The following is a 4997-nucleotide window of genomic DNA, read 5'->3' on the forward strand; positions in this document are numbered from 1 at the left end:
CGGGGCTCGTTCCTTACAGGGACTCACTGGCTTTCCCCCGTTCCCGCCCTCACCTTTGGAGGTGGCCACCTTGTCAGGCCGTTTTGGGCGCGTGCCCTCGGTGTCCAGGCTGAGCTGGTTCAACCTTCCATCAATGTCTCTCTCTCTCTCTTTCTCTCCCCTTCTTCTCAATTTCCAGGGGGGCGGGGCCGAAAGAAACCAGAATCCTTTTCAATCTGTGTTATAGACCACATACCTGTGTCTCCCCCAGATTCATGTCCAGGGCACTTGGAGTGTGAGGGCCCTCGGAGATGCCCCTTTGGGAGGGAATTAGGACATGAAGGGGAGCCCTCATGATGGGACTGGTGCCCTTAGAAGAAGAGGCATGACAGGGCTTGCCCCTCCCTCTCTGTCTCTCTCTGTCTCTCTGTCCCTGTCTCTGTCCCTCTCTCTCTTCACTGCCCCCCAACTCCCCCTCCCACCACCACATGACCATCTGCCCTCGCCAGACACCAAACCTGCCGGCACCTTGATCTTGCGCTTCCAGCCTCCAGAACAGTGAGAAAAGAAATTTTTGTTGTTTAAGCCGCCCAGTTTATGATGTCTTGCTGCAGCAGCCTGAGCAGACTTACCTACCGTGTTAAACCTCGTGGAAGTTTCCAGTAGGACGGTCACTCGTTCTTTCACCTGTATAGTATTGGCTGAGCTCCTCTGGAGTCAGGGGCCTGGCTGGGACCCGGGACGGCAGGCATCCTCCGTGCCTTTTACCTTCAAAGTGCTTTGTGGTTCTCAAAGAGGGCGCCTTCAAAGGCATAGTCCCTGCTCCTATCCGACCACAGAAACCTTTCTTTGAGGAGCAGTGTGCCAAAACAGATACTTTGAGGAACACGCAGTAATACTTTGGTCCAAAGGGGAGTTGGATGCTTTGGTTTGTGTTTCACCACGGCTGTTGCCTGATCTGGCAGAATGGAGCCCCACGCTCAGTACCGAGTACCAGGCTGAACACTGGGAAGACTGAAAAGCAAAGAGACGGCAGGGAAAGAGAAAACACAGCGTATTGGAGAGGACAGGGCCCTTGGAACAAGGTGGACCAGGGTTCAAGACCTGGGTTTGCTATTTATGAGCTGTGTGACCCCTGACTAGTTACTTGACCTCTCTGTGCTTCCGTTTCTTTCCGCGTAAAGTAAGGATATCTTGGAACCTCGGGGATGCCTCAAGATAAAACAGATATAAAGTACTTGGTACTCACACATGTGCCATAGGTGGTAGCCATCGCTATGTCATGTATAGGCTGCACCCTCAGTGGGCAGAAACCAGAGAACTCAGCTGCTGTGGTCCAGGGTCTGTGAGCAAATACCCAGCCCCGTCCCAACACCCATTCAGAAACCAGATTCCTCCCGGGGCAGCCAGATCCTGATTGCTTTTTGGTCCCTTCGGAGCCCCCAGCCCTCTGGGCCGCTCTCCCCCGCCAGCCCCATCTCCCATGTTGGCCCAGGGAGCCCAAGCTGGGGTCTGCGGATTAATCCTCTATTGCCCTTTACTCAGTGGTCATCGTTGCCCTGCAGTTAAGTGGAGGTCTAATTACCAACACCTAATTCACATTTTCCCTGGCAGGACGATAGCCAGCGCGTCCTTCTTTGATCTGCAAGAACTTTGCTGGAGTTCGAGATGGGCCAGGTTTGTGTTTCCACACTCTGATCCGTTGTATTATCCCCCGCAGAGGAGCCGGGGAAGCTTTTTCAGACTTACATTGTAAGTGTGCCTTGCCAGGTCCTTGGCCCCTGTTTGTTTTTTGGTTTTTGGTTTTTTTCAGTAAACAGGGTTGCCCCATCCCACGTTTAACTTCGCTCTTAAAGCTCTCTGCGAATTAATGTAAGCTTTTATATACAGGATGGATAAACAACAAGGTCCTACTGTAGAGCACAGAAAACTATATTCAATATCCTGTGATAAACCATAGTGGAAAAGAATATAAAAGAAAGAATGTATATATATGTGTAACTGAATCACTTTGCTGTACAGCAGAAATTAACATAGTAAATCAACTATACTTCAATTAAAGATATCTACTGATTTTAAAAAAACTCTGTGCAAATCCACTGAAACGTGGAATCGAAATACAGCCTGGACCAGTCGAGGTTTGACACCCTCCCCTGCCCACCCCTGGTGTGCGCTGTGTAATATTCGCGTGCTCTCTTTCTCTCCTCCGTGTTCCTGGGGATACTGGAAAGAACACGGGACCCGGGTCACAGAAAGGCGCTTGAATCTCTTTACCCTGCAGGCTCCCTCCGTCACAGCGGACAAGTTACTGGATCCTCCAAGACACGGTTTCCTCTTCTGAAAAGGGGGTTGGCTGAGAATTTCTCGGTATATTAGTTTGCTGAGGCTGCCATCGCAGGGTACCACAGGCTGGGGGGATTTAAACAATAAAAATGTGTTTGCTAGCAGTTCTGGAGGCTGGAAATCCAAGATCAAGGTGTCACCAGGGTTCTTCCGAGGCCTCTCCGTGGCTTTGCGGGTGGTCATTTCCTCCCTGCGTCCTCACGTGGTCGTGCCTCTGTGTCTGTGCCCCAATCTCCTCTTCTTAGAAGGACACCAGTCATGTTGGATTAGGACCCACAGTGATGACCTCCTTTTACCTTAATGACCTTTTTAAAGGCGCCGTCTCCACATACAGTCATGATCTGAGGTCCTGGGGGTTAGGACCTCAACATACGAATCGCGGGCGGGGGGACGGGGGCACAATTCGGCCTGTAACTCCAGATGTAACGTAGGGGGACGTGGTTGTATTTATCACGCGGTTGTATCGCATGCATTGTTGAAACCGAATCTGGTGACAGCCCAGTACCTTCTGTCATTTCACAAGTTTTCCTTGCTGGCAGTGACTCACACGTTTCGTGCCGTACAATGTGAGATGAGGATGTTCTCGTGAAGGGCACCGGAAAGAACCTTTGCTGTTGGAAACAGCATGAGACTGACTGCTGGAGCTGGATCCCAGCAAGAACTGAAGCACGTTACATAACTCCGGTGCTGGACCTCGTCTGCAGGCAGGGCTGTCACAGGACTGTCGTGATGATGAAATGAGATGATGGCGCTGCAGAGCTCTTAGCAGAAAGCTTGGAGCGCCCTACGTGCATGATGAGGAGCTCTTGGGATCACTTCCGGTCAGGCCCTTGGATGAAAGCCATCCATGGAAGACAGTCAGGCTAAGGTGGGGCTTGTGCGGTTTGCTCCTGGAGTTGAGTTATTCAGACTCTCCCTGGCTTTTTCCAAGAGAAATGGTTCCAATTCCTTTAACCTTGCCTCACAGGCCCTTGTTTCCACTGCTTTGATCATTTCTGTGGCTCCTGCTGGACACTCTCCAGCCTCCCCAAGCCCTTTCAGGAGGGTGACACAGACCCAACTCAGCGGCCTAAAGAGGAGCTGACTAATGAGGACCCGAGAAGCCGGATAACTCGGGGGCCGGGGCATGTCACGGGCCTTTTATGCGTGTGGAATCCAGCTGGCTTTGAAGAAGGCAAGGCCCTCTCTTGACTACACCCAGATGCCCGGGAGTTTCCAGGACGGGCTTTTTGGAGCTGGTTCAGGTTTCAAGTATTCTATTTGATGGTCCCCATAAACCTGTAAAATGTCCCAGAACTTCTAACTTTTCTGCTTCCACGCTGCAGGCCCCAGAGTGCCTCCTCCGCAGGGATGTGACACTAAAGTGTCCCCCAGCCTGGCAGGGGACAGATGACATCCCCATGTGGCGAGATCACATGATGGCGGTACTAGATTTCAAAGACCCTTCCCTGTAGCAAACCGGGAGTTATCCTTCACGCCAGAGCACTCCGTCAGGAGTCTGCATTCAGAAAGTGTGGTCACTTGGCCAGCGATCACCACTGGGCCTTTTTCTCCATCCCCGTGTCTGGCCCTGATCCGTAGCTCGGGGTAAAGCACCTAGTGGGTGCGCGCCTGGTGTCGGTGACCCACTGGGAGCCGGTCCTGTCTTCATCCTCCACATATGGTGGCTGCCTTCAGCCCGAAATAGATCCCTGTCTAATTGTACTGTTGAGTTTCATCCGGTTTTTGTAGGGTCGTGTTTTCAATTTGTCGTGGTTGTTTTGAATTTTATTCTTGGCTTTCTGAGCGGGAGCCACCCCACCAAGTTTAGCATCATGTGAGGATTTGGTGAGTACAACCTCCATCCTTTTGTTTAAGTCATTAGTAAAGAGAGGCCCGGCACCTAATCCCCGGAGGGGCGGCATCCTTTCAAGCCGGTGCCGTAGTTCTGATTATGCAATAAAGCATGGCTTTCTTTTGCTGGCCCTAGAAAGTGCGTTCATTGTAGAACATTTACAAAGTGCAGATAAGCATAAGAAGGAAATAAAAATAACCCGTAATCCCACCGTGCAGGTGTAAGTGCTGTCTTTTGGTGTGACTCCTTGTTTTCTATATACGTATACACACACACACGTTAATCAACCGGGATTAAACGATACACATTTGTGTTTATTTGCAAACTTGATCACACAGCATGACCTGAGAGCTAGTTACTATTCATACTCAGCTACTACACGGACACGCCCAAATCAAAAGCTTTCATATGTAATGCATACACACAAGCACACATGCGAGTGCAACCCAAACTACAGCTGACCCCTGAACAACACAGGTTTGAACTGCATGGGTCCACTTAGACAAGGATATTTTTCAGTAGTAAACATTACAGTACTACATGATCCATGGTTGGTTGAATCTGCGGATGGGAGGGCCCCGGGATGCAGAGGAGCCGTCGACACAGAGGAGACACAGACAGGGAGGGCGAACTATTAAATTATACTCAGATTTTTAACGGCCTGGCGGGTTGGCACCCCGTAACCCCTGCCTTGTTCAAGAGTTAACTGTATGCTCCATGAATACCTCCATGAAATGGTCCAAGAACACAAGGGTAGCATTGTTAATTCCTTTGATAAAGGCTTTTCACTATACTTGCCTCTAGGAGATTCCCAATGAGTGTACACATAGTAAAGGCTCTG

The sequence above is a fragment of the Physeter macrocephalus genome, chromosome 14 (assembly GCF_002837175.3).
Source record: "Physeter macrocephalus isolate SW-GA chromosome 14, ASM283717v5, whole genome shotgun sequence".
Taxonomy (NCBI): domain Eukaryota; kingdom Metazoa; phylum Chordata; class Mammalia; order Artiodactyla; family Physeteridae; genus Physeter; species Physeter macrocephalus.